The sequence below is a fragment of the Heloderma suspectum genome, chromosome 2, assembly GCF_057233095.1.
Source record: "Heloderma suspectum isolate Gila_16-S chromosome 2, 16-S_ref, whole genome shotgun sequence".
Classification (NCBI taxonomy): Eukaryota; Metazoa; Chordata; class Lepidosauria; order Squamata; family Helodermatidae; genus Heloderma; species Heloderma suspectum.
The window spans coordinates 286896536-286914761 of record NC_139459.1 but is presented as its reverse complement, the minus strand read 5'-3'; positions in this window follow the sequence as shown (position 1 = coordinate 286914761).

Below are 18226 nucleotides of genomic sequence, written 5' to 3'. Positions count from 1 at the left end.
GGATAAATTTAAAATTTGATAGGGATAAATGCCAAGTTCTGCACCTAGGAAAAAGAAATCAAATGCACAGTTACAAGATGGGGGATACTTGGCTCAACAATACTAGAAGCGAGAAGGATCTTGGAATTGTTGTCGATCACAAGCTGAATATGAGCCAACAATGCGATGTGGCTGCAAAAAAGGCAAATACTATTTTGGGCTGCATTAATAGAAGTATAGCTTCCAAATCCCGTGAAGTACTAGTTCCCCTCTACTCAGCACTGGTTAGGCCTCATCTGGAGTACTGTGTCCAGTTCTGGGCACCACACTTTAAGAAGGATGCAGACAAGCTGGAGAGGGTTCAGAGGAGGGCAACAAAGATGATCAGGGGACTGGAAACAAAGCCCTATGAAGAGAGACTGAAAGAACTGGGCATGTTTAGCCTTGAGAAGACTGAGGGGAGATATGATAGCGCTCTTCAAGTACTTAAAAGGTTGTCACAGAGAGGAAGGCCAAGATCTCTTCTCGATCCTCCCAGAGTGCAGGACACGGAATAAAGGGCTCAAGTTACAGGAGGCCAGATTCCAGCTGGACATCAGGAAAAACCTCCTGGCTGTTAGAGCAATACGACAATGGAACCAATTCCCTAGGGAGGTGGTGGGCTCTCCCACACTGGAGGCATTCAAGAGGAGGCTGGACAGCCATCTGTCAGGGATGCTCTGACTTGGATTCCTGCATGGAGCAAGGGGTTGGACTTGATGGTCTTGTAGGCCCCTTCCAACCCTACTATTCTATTATTCTATATTCTGAGAATGTTCAGTTTCACATTTTAAACTCTCTTAAATCATAGTACCATTATGACTTAAATCATAGCACCATCCTAAAATGGAGCTTGCTTCTGTTTTCCTGATGTTAAACCAGAGATGGTTGAAAAATTCATTCCAGCTTGTTTTTTACCAGAATTTTCCAGTTCACACCTCCCAAAACTGAATGCAGTCTGGAGTCTGTACATTTCTGAGCTTGTGATATGATTTGGGCAAGAAAAAGATGCATTCAAAAATTCCATACATTTGGATAATGTGCATTAAAAAATTCATACATTTGAAAATACATACAAACCCACTTTAGTCAATGGGAGAAAAATGTGTACATTTAAAAATGTGCACAATTGATGTGTACATTTGGGAAAATGGACATGAAAATGCACACACTTCTTTGTGCAAAAAACAAGCTTGCAATCAGATACACACATGAGTCAGAACAAGCTTCAAAGTGGAAAAAGATGGACTTCTGGTTGGAACCAATGTCGCTCTGGTAGCATCCCATGGGCTCTCCGTGGGAGCTTTCTCAAACAGCTTTTTAAAAGGTTGAAAACCCTTTTCCTTCCTCCCTGGAATTAAAAGGAGGGGGCAAGGCAACATCTGGATAACATCTTGGAGAAAAGTACCCTCCTCGAGATAGTGGGGGGGCTGGATTCCAGGATTATCTCTCCAGAGCTTTACCAATGCAAAAAGCTGTACTGAGACTCCTATTTCATAGGAGAAAACAGGGCTGACGTGTTCCATAATAATATATGCTTTAAGAAATATCAACAACTTCTGAGGGATGATTTAAGAAATGTTAACAATATTTGAGAACATCTGAGGACCTGCAAGATCTGTTTGAGAGAAACATGACTGTGCCAAGGAGAAGAAAGGAGCTGGCATCAACTCCCCCCACACCCCCTGTGTGAAAGGTTTCGAGAACAGAAGATATAGGGGAATTATTTACTCTGATAAAGACTTTATCTTCGCAATTTACGGAGCAAGCCAAAAGGTTGGATTTAATCCAAAATTCCATCACCGCCTTGCAAGATGCTGTAGATTTAATTAATACGTCATGGCAAAAAATGGAGACAAAAATTAATGAAGACCGAGTGGCAGGAAATGAAACTATGACACAAATCTGTTTTAAAAATGCCTCTGATAGAATTTTCAACTGGAGGCCTTCACGAGGAGATCCAATGTACGTATTATTGGGATTAAAAATCTGTCTAATGATGTAAAATTGCCTATTTTTGTGGATAAACTTTTGCATGAGATACTCCCTATCCTATCTGATTATTTACTTGATATTGAGCAGGCATTTCTTGTGCCAAATGCTAAAGGGACTGACTACACGATCATAGTCCAATTTGCAAAAGTCTCCACAAAGAATTATATCCTGCATTTGGCAAGAGAGGGTTGAAGTCTTTCCTGGAAACAAGATAAAGTTATGTTATTTCCAGACTACATCAAAGAGGTGGAGAATAAAAGAAGGCAATTTATCAAAGCAAAAAATATGGCAAAACAAATGAACTTACAATATTACTTAAAATATCCTGCTACACTTTGTATTGTGTCTGCAGGTCAGATGAAGAAGTTTCAGAATCATGAAATGGTGGAGGCATGGCTGAATGTAAAATTGCATGAGAATTCTGTTACAACCCCATGAACTGGAATCTTTAAACAAGCTTTGTTAACTGTTTGTGTTTAGTCTACGTGATCTAGGCTAGCTCAGAAGATAAATGATTATACCTATATTCGTTTATTCTCTTTCACCTTTCGTTTTTTAAATATTTTTTATTTCAAAATAGATAATATATCTAGTATAAAATATATTACTGACTGTTGAAGGTTTATATTAAGTTTTATTATTATATAATAAAACTTAATAATAATATAGGCTTCTGGGAATGAATTGTAGACCTGTTTCTGTGATATAAGATTGATGATATGATATTGAAATGTAAGGTTGTTTATTAAACTGTAAAATTGTCAAGGTTATAGATATAGGTTTTAAAATAGAATGGCATTGGAGGCCGGGGGGGGGGGTATTGGAGTTTAAACTAAATTCTTTAAAGGGGAGGGAGAGGGAGAGGGGGAGGGAATAGGAAAGAATCTTCTTTTTTCTTCACTTCCCTTCCTCCTCCCTTTTCCTTTTTTTCTTTTCTTTTTCCTTCTCTTTTTGTTATTGTGGTGTCCTCATCAGAATATTGTATTGTTGGGAAATTGTAGTATTGATGAGGTTGTTGGTAATTTTGGTATTGTTTATTTCATTTATAAAGATAAAATAATTAAAAATATATTCAAAAAAGAAAAGAAAAAAAGAACAAGCTTCAAAATGGAAATCAGAGAAAATGGATGAACTTGAATTTTCCTGAGTTGTATGTCCTTATGCTAAACAGATTTACTTGGTAATAATCACAATGTTGTTGTAGTAAAAGATAATATATTTTTAAAGTTGTTGTTCTTCAGTCGTTCAGTCGTGTCCGACTCTTCGTGATCCCATGGACCATAGCATGCCAGGCCTTCCTGTCCTGCGCTCTCTCCTGGAGTGTGCTCAAGTCCATATTCATTGCATCAGTGACGCTATCTAGCCATCTCATCCTCTGCCGTCCCCTTCTCCTTTTGCCTTCAATCTTTCCCAGCATCAGGGTCTTTTCCAGGGAGTTTTCTCTTTGCATTAGGTGGCCAAGATATTTGAGCTTCAGCTTCAGTATCTGTCCTTCCCATGAGCAGTCAGGGTTGATTTTCTTTAGGATTGACTGATTTGACCTCCTTGCAGTCCAGGGGACTCGTAAGAGTCTTCTCTAGCACCACAGTTTGAAAGCATCGATTCGGCGCTCAGCCTTCCTTATAGTCCAGCTCTCACAGCCATACGTTGCTACTGAGAAAACCATAGCTTTGATTATGCGGACCTTTGTTGGCAAGGTGATGTCTCTGCTTCTTACTATGCTGTCTAGGTGTGCTTTCCTCCCAAGGAGCAAGCTTCTTTTAATTTCATGGCTACAGTCACCGTCTGCGGTGATCTTGGAGCCCAAGAAAATAAAATCTGTCACTGCTTCCATTTCTTCCCCTTCTATATGCCAGGAAGTGATGGGGCCAGATGCCATGATCTTCGTTTTTGTAATGTTGAGTTTCAAACCAGCTTTTGCACTCTCCACTTTCACCTTCAACAAGAGCCTCTTTAGATCCTCTTCGCTTTCTGCCATTAGGGTGGTATCATCTGCGTATCTGAGGTTGTTGATAATTCTCCCGGCAATCTTAATTCCGACCTGTCATTCATCCAACCCGGCGTTTCTCATGATGTACTCTGCATATAAGTTAAATAAGCAGGGTGACAATATACAGCCTTGTCGTACTCCTTTCCCAATTTTGAACTTATCGGTTGTTCCATGTCCGGTTCTTACTGTTGCTTCTTGACCCTCGTACAGGTTTCTCAGGAGACAGGTAAGGTGGTCTGGTACTCCCATCTCTTTAAGAATTTTCCACAGTTTGTTGTGATCCACACAATCAAAGGCTTTAGAGTAGTCAATGAAGCAGAAATAGACGTTTTTCTGGAATTCTCTTGCTTTCTCCATGATCCAGCGAATGTTGGCGAATGTTTACTAGTTAAAGTAAAAATAATAAAACAAGCATCTGTAACCAAGGATATGCCTGGGCAGCTGCCCTTTGACTATGTGCGTGCTGCAACTAAGGAGCAAAGAATTATTCTTATGCTATTCAACTCTGGCTTGTCGGGGATCCAGAATTTTGAGGGAAACAGTAACCCAGAATTTTACAAAATGCTGGGTTATTGTGATGTGCAAATTGGACTGGCATGTTCATATCTCAGGTCTGATTCACATGAACAAATGTTTGCATGATGTCCATTTTAATTCTCAGCATATGGGAGCTGTTCTGATTTTCATCATGGCCCTGCAGTGCCCCCTAAATGTGGCTCTGTCTGCAGCAGCAAAATGAAAATTTGTCTTGTCGGACCCTGACAGCAGCTGGGATAACTTGTCAGATGAAGAGCTTGACCTGGTAGAGTGTACACTCCAGTCAAGAATTCCATTTTCTTTTTGTGTCCTAGCAATCTGTAAGTTACTATTTTGACAGGCTGAAGCTGCATGTGGTAGTAAATCACTTGCCTGTGTGTTATCTTTTGATGTCTCCAGCCTCAAGGTCAGAACAGGACCCAGTCAATTGGACTGAGTGATCTCAGTTGTGTTCCTGTGGGTACTCTCACTCCTCCCAGCTCGTGATTGGTTAACTGGGATCACCTTGGAGTTGGCTGCAGCTTGAGCATATAACCAGTAGGGATGTACGAAAGTCACTCACCTTTCCGCGGATTATGTTGATGGTGGTGGGGGGGGAGGCATTCTGTCTCTCCCCCCAGAATCCTGGATGGGGGGAGAGGCAATCCGTTCCTCCCTCCCGGAATCCTCGACGGCCGGCTGTGTTCCGCGGCAGCTCCGTGGAGCAGCCGGCCAGGCCCAGCCAGGCCAGAGCCATCCGCAGCCAGATTTCCAGCCGCGGAGGGCTCTGGGGGAAAAAAAACAACAACAGCCATGTACACAAATGGCGGTGGCTATGGCCGCCATTCGCATTCCTTATTTTTGGCCGTCTTAATTTACATAAATATTTACGTAGAATATGATGGCGAAAATAAAGGGGAACGCAAATAGCATAGCGGGCGCTATTTGCGTCCCTTTTTGATTCACTGTTTTAGCCTATGTAAATATTTACGTAGGCTAAAACGGTGAATCAAAAAGGGACGCAAATAGCGCCCGCTACGCTATTTGCATTCCCCTTTATTTTCGCCGTCATAGTCTACGTAAATATTTACGTAGACTAAGACGGTCAAAAATAAGGAATGCAAATGGCAGCAGCCGTAGCCACCGCCATTTGTGTATGCGGCTTTTTTTTTTTTAAACCCAGCCAGCCATGATAGGCTACGTAAAGATTTACATAGCCTATCACGTCTCTCTCTCTTTTTTTTTAACAAGACTGGAAATGGCGGCAGTGGCAGCTGGTCAGAAGACCAGCCGCCACAGCCACCGCTGCCACCCGGAAGATCTGCCCCAGGTAAGTCTCATCCCGGGGGGGATCCGCGGGGGGGTGGCAGGCCGTTCCGCCACAGAGTTCAGGGGGCCGAATGCACTGGCATTCGGCCTCAGCGAGATCCGTTTCGGAATTCTCTGCCATCCCTAATAACCAGGGCTTTACAGCAGCCCATTGTATTCATTGTCATCTTCGATTTGCCTTTGCTTTGGACTCCAAGTATCTCCGTTTGGGCCCTGTCCTATTTGAAGACCCATGCCTAGGTACATATAGACAGGTTTATGTAGCTTTGTTATCTTTTGCCTTGAAGAGTTTCCAAATGTACTCTGGTTCTTGTGTGCTTTTTATTTCCCTTTCCCAGTAAACTTGCTGCCTCTTATAGCTGGTTGTCTGTGTGCTTCATTCTAAATTGGCTCTGTACGAAATCCAGAGTCTTCCTCTTGGTTAATGTTACCATTTAAAGTTTCAGGCCTAAGCCTTAGAAATAGAGGGTGCTAGTTTGCCCCACCACCTGGATTTCCTAAGTCTTTGGGGTGTCCTGTAAGGCTCAGGCTGAGTGGAAGTAAGGTGTGGTGGCAGCCTACCTTGCTGGGTGGTTGTTCAGCCTGAGCAACCTTTTGACTCTGCCTACATTGCTGGGAGTTAGGGCAACCCCCTTCTTCCCTTCACCGCTCTGTATGAGTTCCCTGACATTAACAAGACCCCAAGCAACTCTGGTATCTGGGGAGAAGATGCATCAGGCTGTTCTACAGCAGCGGACTCTGAGCAACCCCCAGAGGGGATCCCTGAGGACCATAACTTGCCCATGATGGCAGTGGAGTAATTGACTCCCCACTCAGCCCTTGAGCACGTTGGCTCCAGAAGGAAAAGGCACAGGCCACCGCGCAGAGACAAAGTATGCACTTCAGTAATCCTAGTAGCCAGGGTTTACTCAGGAGTAAGGGCACTTCTCATGAGTAAGACTCCTGCCAAAGTGCAGAGACTTGCAGCTGAGGCTTTGGGTGGGGCTCTTGAAGTTCTGGCTGTATCAGCTCTCATTTGGAACTTGAGAACTGCTGGAAACAATGTCTTACCAGGATGCAGGAGCTGCCTTTGAAAATGGTCTGGAAACTTCAGCTGGTCCAAAATAGGGCAGTGAGATGCTTAAGAGGGACTGGCCAACATGATCATATTATGCCAGTGCTTTTCCATCTGCACTGGCTGCCAGCCCATTTCTGGGCATGATTCAAAGTGCTGGTACTAACATTCAAAGCCCTAAGCGGCTTGGGGCCAGGTTACCTGAAGGATTGTCTCCTCCCATATACACCTGCCCAGACCCTAAGATCGGCTCCAGCAGTCCTTCTCCCAGAGCTCCCACCAAAGGAAGTAAGGTGGATGGCTACTAAGAAGAGGCCCTGTTCTGCAGTGGCAACCCAGTTGTGGAAAGAGCTTCCCAGAGAGGTTTGCCTGGCACCTACATTGTAGTTGTTTTAGCACCAGATGAAGACCTTTTCATTCTCCCAGGCATTTAAATTTTCAGTTTTTTTAATATGTGGTATTGTATTTTAACGTTTTGCACTGCTGCTGGCTTCTGTTTGGTTATTCTTTATTTTTTTATATTGTAGTTTTAATCTTTTATATTGTATTTTATCATCTGTATTTTATTGTCTTGTATTTTATGGCTTTACTTGCTGTGAACTGCCCAGAGAGCTTCAGCTATTGGGCAGTATAAAAATGTAATAAATAAATAAATGAATACTAGCAGCCTCAGTGCCTTGAACCCTTCTTTCCCTGAACTTGCTCCATTACTGAACTTCTGTGCTACTAACCTTTGGATTCCTGCTTGACTCTTCTTCTTGGAGTTCTCTCTCTTGTCTGGTAATACTGTGCCTTCGACCACTGCCTGTTTACTAGGGCTGTGTGCTGCTTTGGCCTGAAGCCCGAATTCCAAGTCAAAGCAGAGTTCCTCAGGCCGCTTTGGGTCGCCTCTGAGATGAGGCAGAGGGGGCACAAAGTGGCCCGAAGCAGATTTGGGGCCGATGTACATTGCGCCCACCATCGCAACAAATTTGGTGTCCTGTCAGGTTAAATGCTCTCGCATTAAAACATGATTATCCACACTCAGCCATTTTCCCCGTTGCAGTGTTTCATCGAATGTGTGAGCTCGGTTTACACTTGAGCGCTGTGCTGTTTTCCTGCTCTTAAAGATGGTGGCTCTCATTGGAGGATCAGAAACTCTTCCCGTTTCTGCTGATTCCACGCCCACCGCGCGGCAGTGGTGCAGGAGAGGCTTGTCATTTTCCGCATGTTTTCCTGGCCTTGGGGAAAATGACCAACTTGTCCCTTGCCACCGCCGCTGTAGCAGGTGGGGGTGGAGGGAAGAAGGAGGCACCTATCCTCTTCTACCCCCCACCTGCTGGAGGCCAGGGCAAGTGCCTGGGGGGTATCTGCCACTGCTCTTTCCCTCGTTCCAGCCCTTGACAGCCAGCGTGAGGAAGAGGGGCAGTGGTGGTGGCATCCAGCGCTCACATTTGGGGGGGGCTGCTGGCATCTTCGAAGATTCGAAGCTTCATGTCGGCCCAGGCAGTAGTTGGGTGGGCGACTGCCTGGGAATCAGGCTTCCTGCATTGAGCAGGGGGTTGTTCTATCCCTTCAAATGAGACTAAGTTTCACCCCCTTCTATCCCCTGCTTTGGCTTTTTTTAAAAAATTAAAGTGTTATCCTCGAAGAATCTTGGCTTCTTCGCGATTTTTTTTTCTAATTCAGCAAGAACTTTGAAGATTCGAAAATTTGAAGGTGAGAAGCTTTGAATCTTCAAAGATCATGCCTGAATTAGGAAAAAAAAAAAATCACAGAGAAGCCACGATTCTTCGAAGATAATGCCTTAATTAAAAAAAAGCCAAAGCGGGGGATAGAAGGGGGTAAAACCTAGTTTCATTTGAAAGGATAGAACAACCCCCTGCTCAGTGCAGGAAGCCTGATTCCCAGGTGGTTGCCCATCCAACCACTGACTGGGGCCGACTCTGCTTAGCTTCTGAGATCAGACAAGTGCACGCACATCCAGCCCTTTGCTTGTTGCTGAGGCAACATCAGTGCTGAAGCTATGCGATCAGTAGCTGGAAGACAACACGGGGCCATCGAGAGCTGTGATTGGACAGGAGGGAAATACAAACACCACTGTATATAGACAGGCAGAGGAGGGGACTACGACCAGATATGGTAGCGAAGGTGGAAAATCAGAGCACATTAAGGGGAAATACTGGGATATTAGGGTATTGAAAGCGGGAGTACGGAAGTGGGAAATTCCGGTTCCAATTTGAGGCGGGTACTGCATAGTGTGAAAGATGGGTGGTGAGTGTAGATCGGCCCTCGGTCACCCTGAAGTGCTTTGGTGCATTTTGGAGCAATCCAGAGGCCAAGCCACCATGCTGCCACCATTGCCGCTGCCCATCCCCCAGCTCCTTACCTGGTCCTCTGGATGCGCACTGGCAGCCATCTTGTTCTGGGGAATGGGGGAAGCCATTTTTAAAATGGCAGCTCCCTGTATTTCCGGAAATACAGGGAGCTGCCATTTTAAAAATGGCTCCCCCCATTCCCTGGGACAAGTCATTTACCAGCGTGCGTCCAGAGTGCCTTGGAGTTGGTAGTGGCAGTGGCTCCCCTGGTGGCAATGGCGGCGGCAGCGACAGCCCGCCCTCATTGCAAGCTGCTGCTGCTGGCCTCACTCATGCCCTCATGGGCTTGAGCAGAGGCAGGAGTCGACCTCCAACCAGGTGCCCTCCCTCCTTTCAAGAAAAGGAGAGGGCATAGTTGGAGGGCGACTCCTGCCCTCGTGCCTGTTGGTGGGCTGCAACAAGACAGCGGTTTCTCTAGAAGTGCATTCTCCGGTGGCACCAGCGGCAGAGGCAGCGGTGGATCCCCTGGTGGTGGCAGACCCTCCCGGAACAAGGGCCCAGGTAAGGAGCTAGGGGCTGGGCGGTGTGTTGGGGGGGGGCGCTAAGCAGGATTCGGATGTCCAAATCCCGCTTCAGCTTTGTAGGCTGAAACAGGTTGGGGGGCCCCTGAATTAGCCCAAGCCAAATTTGGCCCACCTTGGAAGCCCCAGAGCACAGCCCCACTGTTTACTGAGTACTCCTATCTTGAACTGTTCTCTTGCTGCACCGAGACCTCAGCTCTTGAGCCTGTGCCTGTTTACTGACTTGCTGTAGGATTAGCCCCTTGGTTTGCCCTAACACTGAGTCTGCTCCAGCCAAAGCAGAACAAAATGGCAGGTTCTGTGCAGTGCAATGTGGAGTAGCCTCCCGAGGGTGGAATATGGATCAACACTCTGATTTCAATAAAATGAGGTCAGCAGTTTTTAATGTAACTTTTGGAATATTTCTCAGGCTGGGAATGCTGGATGAATTACAAGTAGGGATGTATGAAATACTTACTTTATTCTGCTCTGGTGCATCCACGGTGGGGGGGAGGCACTCCGTCCCTCCCCCCGGAATCCTCCCCGGCTGGCTCTTCTCCACAGCGGCTCTGTGGAGCCACTGGCCAGGGCCGACCGCAGCTGGAGTTCTGGCCGCTGCCAGCCTTCTGCGACCACAAATGGTGGCCGTCATAGCGGCCAGCATTTGAGTCCTTGCAGGAAGCCATGTTAGTCTACATAAGTATTTTCATAGCCTATCACGGCAAAAGGCAGCCATGCAAATGGTGGCTGCTACATCATTTGCGTGGCTGCCTTTTGCCATGATAGGCTACGTAAATACTCACGTAGCCTTAGGGATGTATGAAACTCCCCTTACCTGGCTCTGCCGGGTTCCGCTGGGGGGGGAGGCGCTTCGTCCCTCCCCCCGGAATCCTGGCCGGCTGGCTCTGCTCCATGGAGATTCCACGGAGCCGCCAGCCAGCTCCGCCAGCAGCCGGACATCCGGCCGCTGGCTAGCAGGGACGCAAATGGCGGCGGCCGTAGCCGCCACCGTTTGTGTTCCTGTAGTCAGCCGTGATAGGCTATGTAAAGACTTACGTAGCCTATCATGTCTGGCTTAAAAAAAAACACAAAAAACCGCACGTATGCAAATGGCGGCTATGGCCGCCGCCATTTGCGTTCCTTATTTTTGGCCGTCTTAGTCTACGTAAATATTTACATAGACTAAGACGGTGAAAATAAGGGGGAACACAAATAGCGTCGGCTATGCTATTTGCATTCCCCTTATTTTCGCCGTCTTAGTCTATGTAAGACGGCCAAAAATAAGGAATGCAAATGGTGGCGGCTGTAGCCGCCGCCATTTGGGTACATGTTTTTTTTGTGTGTTTTTTAGCCAGACGTGATAGGCTACATAAGTCTTTACATAGCCTATCACGTCTTGTAAAAAAAACAACAACCCGACAAGACTGCTAATGGTGGTTGGGGCAGCCGGTCGGAAGACCAGCCGCCGCAGCCACCACTGCCGCCAGAGCTGCCGCCACCTGGAAGATCTGCCCCAGCTAAGTCTCGTCCCGGGGGGGATCCGTGGGGGGGCGGGGGGTGGCAGGCCGTTCTGCCACAGATTTTGGGGGGCCAAATGCACTGGCATTCGGCCTCACCGAGAACCGTGGCAGAATTCTCTGCCATCCCTACATAGCCTATCACGGCTTCCTGCAAGGACTCAAATGCCGGCTGCTACAATGGCTGCCATTTGCAGCCGCAGCAGCCCGGCAGTGGCCGGGAGATCAGCTGGAGGAGCCGCCGCCACCACCGCATCTGCTGCCGAAGCCGCCACTGCTGGAGCCACTGCCGCTGCTGCATCCGCCACCAGAGCCGTCACTGCATCCATCCCCAGGTAAGCGCCATCCCGGGGGGATTCCACGGGGTGGCGGGGGGGGGAGACCATTCCACCACGGATTCCAGGGGGCCGGATTCTAAAGAATCACTGGATTCACTGGAGTCCGTGGAGGTATTCTCTGACATCCCTATTACAAGTCCTTTACATTCTTGACATGCAAACACTTCTGGCTGTATTTTTTCTATACTGATTTAGAAAGATGTTGCTCCGTGTAATTACATCAGACATAAGGCAGGCTGTTCAAGATGCTCAATTCATAAGATAAATATGAATAGGAAGATTTTTTTTAAAATTGAGAAATTTGTTCTTTGGAGAGACTAGTTCAGATGTTTCACAAACAAAAATGATAAAGGAGGTGAAACAATCCAATTATTTTTTCTCTATCCTGGGGGGAGTTGCTAAAATAAAAATTTTAATGTGGTTTTGCAGTGAATGGTGCTGAATTAGGGCTGATTGCCCCCTGCAAATGGCAGAACTTATGTGGCCAGATTCTGCATGAAGCCTCAGGGAGGGATGGTCACCAGAATAAACATAAAAAACTAGACTGGCATTTCTGTAATAGTGCTAAAGAGAGGGATGTACTAAATCTGAAATTTCAATTTCCTCTTTGGAACACTATATCTTCCAGGTTATGAGTGCCCCAGGAATGAAGCTCAGTTGCTAGATGCAAATGTGTTCGTGCGTTGAAAGCAGAGTTCCTGGTGATTTGAGTTAAAGGCCTGGCTCACACACCTGGTGGGCCCCACACAATTGCCTTGGGGTAGTGTAGGGCCCCCAGTGGGCTTGACAACCAGAGCGGGTTGCAAGGAGATACCAGTTGTATGGAGTCACAATGTGCATGATCAGAGCAGCTGGAAGAAAAGCCACCATGTAGGGATGGCGGAGAATTTCTCCCCGAAACTTCAGGGGGCTGAGCGCCAACGTGTTTGGCCCCCCGAAGACGTTTCGGGGAGAAATTCTCCGCCCCCCCGCCCCCGCCCCCCCCGGGACGGGACTTACCTTTCCCGAATGTCCCTCCCGGCGGCGGGTCCGGCCGGCGGTTCGTCGGGTCTTCGTCAGGGGTGGGAGCGGCAGCTGGTCTTTCAACCGGCTGCCACCGCCGCCATTCCAATAAAAGAAAAAAAAAATGCCCCCGTTATAGGCTACGTGATGATTAACGTAGCCTATCACGGCTAGATTTGCAAAGTCAGCCGTGATAGGCTACGTAAATCGTCACGTAGCCAATCATGGGTGACTTAAAAAAAAAAAAAAAAGCACGTACGGCTAATGGCGGCCCCCATAGGGAGCCGCCATTCCCGTTCCTTATTTGGTCGCTGTAGTCTACGTAAAGATTACGTAGACTACGGCGAAAATAAGGGCAACGCTATTTGCGTTGCCCTTATTTTCGCCGTAGTCTACGTAAAGATTTACGTAGACTACAGCGACCAAATAAGGAACGCGAATGGCGGCTCCCAATGGGGGCCGCCATTTGCGTACGCGCTTTTTTTTTTTAAGTCACCCATGATAGGCTACGTGACGATTTACGTAGCCTATCACGGCTGACTTTGCAGATCTAGCCATGATAGGCTACATTAATCGTCACGTAGCCTATCACGAGGGCGTTTTTTTAAAAAAACTTTTTATTTCGCGGCCGGGCGAGGCGAGGCGCCTCCTCCCCGGCCTGAATTTCGGCCGGGCGAGGCAGGAAGCCTCCCCCCCCAAGCATGAACTTCGCGGGGAGAGCAGCGAAGCGCCTCCCCCCCACCGCGAAAAGCTGTGAGACCAGGTAAGTGACTTTCGTGCACCCCTACCACCATGACCTGTGAATCACATACACTGATTTGTGCAGTCATGTGGAGTGGGTGTGTGTATGTGTGGGGAAGATGGGCCTTTTTTCTGTGAAGGGGCATGCATGGATCTACAGAAAACATCCATTGGAGTTGCCAGCCGATGGTGGGTGGAGCCAGATGTGATGGTAGGTGGAGACAGAACCGAAAGTGGGAGGAACGTTTAGCTCTGCATAGCTCCTTCTCTCTCTGCACTGCGCCATCTCTTATTTATGTCTCGCACACACTCATGCGCACACAAAATGAAAGAGGACGCGATTCTCTGAGTTTGGAGAGTACAAATGGGCCTACAGTATTGGGAGAACTGGATGGTGCTGAGAACTGCATGTGATTAGGCCAAGGGCCACATGTGATCCGTGGACTGTTGGTTCCCCATCCCAGACATGGAGGAACCAATTCATACATTTGGTCCCTCCACACAAACACTCCACTGAGTTGCCCACCTGCCAGCAGCCTCTACATTCCCGAAGGTGATTCCGTGGGGCTGCTGACAGCTTGATTCAGGCCAGAGTTAACAATGTCCTTGATCCTCCAGAGATCTCCCGGGTGGCCCTTCCGGGGCTGGCATCAAGAGTCAGCATAGGTGCCTGCCAAGGTCCACACTCCATTTGTGGCAGTGGCGGGGGCAGCGGGGGCACTGTTTATCTCTGGAGCCTCCTGGCCCTGCAGTTCCTCCTTGCTGTTTCTGCCAGTTCACCGCTCTTCTCTGAGCAAAGTGAGCAGGGAGAGGACTGGAGAGAAGGAGCAGCAAGCTCAGCATGTCTCATCCTCTCTCTGGGAGGAGGTGCCCAGAGGGAGGGGCCAGCAAATGGGCAGAAGCAACAGCAGTGGGGAGGTGGTAGAGGTGGGCCGACTCAGAGAAGGGGGCTCGCTGAAAGCATGTTTCCTACGTCCCTCCAAAACCTGCTACCAGCACAACATTTTGGCTTCACAGGCTGCATTGGGCAGCACCAGGGGTCTGCACATGTGCACATAAACACACTCATGCGCTCACTCGCAAACTCTCTCTCTCTCTCTCTCACACACACACACACACACCCCCCTGGAGTTTCTCTTGCTGTGACTAGCAAGAAAAGCCCTCCCTGATCTCCCATTTCTGCTGCCTTTCCTTCTAGCAAAGGAAGCCCTTCCCTCATCTTCCATTTCTGATGAGACCCTGGAGAAAAGGGAAGGGATTCCCATGTGAGTGCTAGCAAGGAAGCCCCCTCTTTATCTCTGATCTGTACGTAAGTCCCATTGTAATCTGTGGGCCACACTGCCAAGCAGACACGTTTAAGGTCAGGGCCATAGAGGGTGGCAAGCTCATTGTGTTGTCCACAGGCATGACCATCAGCTCAGCCACATATTCATGGTGCAACAAAGGAGGGGACAATTTATGCATCGACATGTGGAATTCAGATCTGTATTCATGATTTATGGGCAGGTGCCACCGACTGCGAACAACAAATGTGCGGAGTTTGAGAAACTGTGCCAAATGAGACATGATGTGAGAGATCCATGACCAGGATCTCTGGCATTTTTTTTTGGCTTTGTTTTGCTAGTTAGCAGCCCCATGTGTCTGCTTTCAAGAATGAAACTTGGCATTGCTGTAAGTGGCATTTAATCTGGGAGTTAACCCTTTCCCACTGTTCCATTTCTCAGATCTAAATCAAATCTATTTGATCTGGGAGTAAAACATGATACCTGTATTTCCCGCTGCAGACATAATAGCAGGTTGTGGGGATGGGCTGTGATTTAGATGGGGGAAGTGGGCAGGGGAAAGGGCTCCCTCTCTCTTCCCCAGTGCTGCTTCTTCAATCTTTAAAGCTTCAACCTGAAACTGCTAATCAAACAAAAACAAGCAGCCAGACAAAAACCCGCAGGGGATGTCCCTCCCTGTGTCTAGTTCGGCCCTTGATTTGTGAAGGGACCAAGGTGGCAAGAAAGTACAAGTCATGTTTAGATCTCTTTTTCAAATTAACCTCTGTTCCTTTTTTGTGAAATCTAGTGACTAAAGACATGGATTCCATGCCAGTAGGTATACAAATAGCAGTTTAAATTGGTTTCTGACATGATGAAACCTCCGACATGATGAAACCCTTTTCTTGTGGCTTATGGGACTGAGCTTTGGGAAAGGGATCTGAAGAATGAGGGTTCATGTGGGGCTTACATGAGGAGATGGTACATGTATACAAGTTTGATTTCAGCTTTTATAATGACATGCCTCCCCCACCCTCCCAGTCAATGAGTTGTTTAAATTTACTTAAATGTATAGATCTTTTAGATCTAATTATGTACAGCTGTTTGAGATCTGAACCATCTGTAAGTATTTGGATGGCTCCAATGGCAGTCTTTTTTTATCTGGGGGTGTTCAGCATTAGGGGAAAGGGAAGATCTATCGAACACAGTTTGGTGTTGCTTTAGCACATCTGCAAAGTTGTGGCAGAACAGCAAGTCCCTCCTTTTGTCACAAAGGTGCATGTGCATTTTAGAGGATTTTAAGTCCTCACACCAGTTAATATGAGCCCACGCTCCAGTGGTTATTCAGCATGTGCTATATGCAAGAAGTAAGTTTGGCGCAGGGCTCAAATGTCACAATGGTTATTCTTTTGAGGAACTTCTCCCAAGCACCAGTCTCAAACTGAAGTGCCAAAGTGAAAAAATAAAAATGATAAAGAAATTGTGTGCATATGTTCCCAAACTCAATCCTGTTATTTGTTCTTGGATGGTCTAGCACAGTTTGTCATTGTAGTTTGCATGGTGTTTGCAAATAACATTTGACAGTGGGGTGTTAAGTATGTCAGGAATTATATCAGGGGGTGGTTTTTTTTTTCTATTATGAGCACACCTGCACAATAAATCTAAGTCAGGTGTGCCAACAGGACTCAGTATAGTTTAGTTTAGGTTTTTTAAACCTCCCATAGAGTGAGCTTGGCTTCCCCTCACCTTTGCAGTGCATTTGACAGATGCACTTACCAGTGATTCAAATGTTGATGCCAGTCATCTGTCTTGTTCCTCCCCTGCCCCCATTGCAAACTTCAGGAAAGCTGTTTTTACAGGAAAGTACAGCATGAATGTCAACTCATTTAAATGTTCATTTGTTTCATTTTCATCATTTGTTTCATTTAATCATTGTCATTATTTTTTGAAATCTATCTAAGAAGAGCTGCAAAAGTGCACTAGGGATGTGGGAGTGACAGAGGTAGATGAGTTTGTGACATCACAAGTGCCTGCCAATCAGTGCTGTGCCCAACCATCTCTGCTGCAAACAGAAAGAGCTGGTATTCCCTGAGCTTGATCCTGAACAGGAAATGGTACATCAGTATACAACATCATGGGTGTAATTCCACTGTTCACAGTGCTTGACTGCTCAAACAATGTATGACTGTACACACTCTCAGCTTTAATGCAGTTGAACTGTTCTGCTTTTTCTCAAGGATCACTGGTAGTTGTAGTTTTGTGAGGCCACTGAGTTTTATCAAGGACACAGTCATAATAGAAGTTGGGTGCTGTATCATTAGGAAAGTTGAACAGGAAGGCACCAATTCTGGGGGAAAGAAGGTACATGAAAAAAGTTTTTCTTAAGCCCAATATATTTCAAACTGAGTTCTTTCTCAGGGGCACTCTCAAATGACAATTGTCAACCTGGTTGACAACTTGATTTTAATAGTGGTTTGATACCAGGTTGACAATTGTCATTTAAGAGTGCCCCTGAAGAAGAACTCATTTAGAATGCGTTTGACTTAAGAAAAACCTTTTTCCTCATTCACCGGGAGGTTTCCTACCTTCCTTTCCCTGCCCTATCATTAGGAACACAGTAAATGGCACACCATTCTAGCTTTCAATAGGAGAGAACACTGGGGCAAACTTTAATTAAAGGTCCACTCTTGGGTATATTTAAGATTAAATTATAAAAAAGAGCTTTAAAAACCACAAACAAAAAACCTCTCATAGGAATTATCAACACAAGTCAACCAATCCAGCCTTCTGTTCTGAAAAAAAGGAGCTTATGCCTTTGAAAGACCTACCTACTACATGGGTCCATTTAACTGTTTATAACAATAGTTCCTTGATAGCATGGAAACAATGAGTTGGCCAGAAATACAGTTGCTCCTGAGGAACAATGAGTCATGTGGTCTGAAACAAGTAGGGGAAGAATTGGCAACTTGGAAGATTGGGGGCCACATTGGAAGTGGCTTCTATTGGCCCTGGAATCCCAATCATTCTGCCAGGGAAGAAACTGTGTGGGCAGCATGCGCCTTGTTTCCCAGCAAAATTGCACTTCCGACAGCCCCATCCAGGAGCACCTCCAGTGGTGTGCTTGATGGCAAAGAAGGACAGACATGTAGTATTTCCCTAGGACACTCATCTGATCTTCATGGTAATCCTGCTATTAGGACTGCACAGCCTCCATCGGTCCTGTCTGCTGTTGGGAGTGGAGAGGAACCAGCATTTTCTGAAATGTTTTGGGGACATCTGGACAACATGAACAGAGATCAGTGCACAAAATCCTGAAATCAATGCCATCTGGATATGATCCTTGGTTCTTCTCGCAGAAGAACAATTCTCTGAGTTTTTTATTTGTATATATATATTTGGAAGTCATGGCATGCAAAGCCAGGTGAATATATGGTGTGTGGCTGAATACAGCCTATTTACCAAATCTTAATTTATGATGAGGGGCATATACTGGGACCTGGCCATCTATATATCTGCTCAAATGGTCAGATGACTCTTCCACTTGCTCAGATTTCTGAACAAGCCTGGACTTCTGCTAAGATTCTCCTCATCATGTGGGAAGATACTA